This window comes from Lepus europaeus, chromosome 2, assembly GCF_033115175.1.
Source record: "Lepus europaeus isolate LE1 chromosome 2, mLepTim1.pri, whole genome shotgun sequence".
NCBI lineage: Eukaryota > Metazoa > Chordata > Mammalia > Lagomorpha > Leporidae > Lepus > Lepus europaeus.
Genome location: NC_084828.1, coordinates 55,898,035 through 55,898,834, shown reverse-complemented (window position 1 = coordinate 55,898,834; position 800 = coordinate 55,898,035). Strand labels below are relative to the sequence as shown.

The 800-nt window shown below is 40.8% G+C and overlaps 1 pseudogene; it reads right to left on the bottom strand.

The window, feature by feature from the left end:
* Positions 1-234: 234 nt before the first annotated feature.
* On the bottom strand, positions 235-342 carry LOC133752560 (U4 spliceosomal RNA; annotated as a pseudogene).
* Positions 343-800: the final 458 nt, after the last annotated feature.

Sequence of the window (800 nt, the reverse complement as noted above, 5' to 3'; positions counted from 1 at the left end):
AAGGTGCAGTTCAGCATCTTATGGGAAAGTCAAAGATGTATGAAACACATTCTTTGCTTTTGAAGAGTTTACAACCATGTATTGTATGAAAGGAGAGAAAGTTTAAGAGTTTATAATCTAGCTGGGGAAATATAACACAAATGAAGGATTTTAGAAAAAAATCAAGAGCTAGGTTGAACAAACAGGCTACTTGTAGTGCGGGGGAGAGTCAGAGAAAGAGAAAATTCACTGTGCAGTCATTAGGCTGAATCAAGAATGTTACTTCTGGGAAAAGTTTTCAATTAGCAATAATCGTGTCTCGGATAAACTTCATTGGCTACAATACTACCACTGCGCAAAGCTGGGAAGGTTACTTCTAAACATGGCCCTGGGTTAAAGTTAGGTTCCAGTGGGTATTACAGGTGACTAGTGTGAGAGTGGCTTTTTAGGGTAGGCAAGGGAAATGACCTAACTGGGCAAGGTGTTCAGGCTTGAAATATTAGGGGATAGGTTTAAATGAGTAGAAGGACAGTGACTGTCAGATGTGGAGCACTGACAGAGTAGTGCTCCACAGAGTAGTAGTAAAATATGGTTTGAGAGACAATGAGAGGCCTTTGGAAGTAAGAAATATGCTGAGGGCAGCACTTGGGAGACTTTCTTCCCCCTCCCATCCTAGTGGTGTATTAGTAGACTGGGAAAGGAATAATGGAAAGGTGGCTAGTGAAATGGCTATTGTCATAGACCAGATGTGATGGGATGAAGGGATGCAAGTGAGGGGTTTCAGAGAATTGAACCCATTTAAGAAATTTTATAGAAGAAAA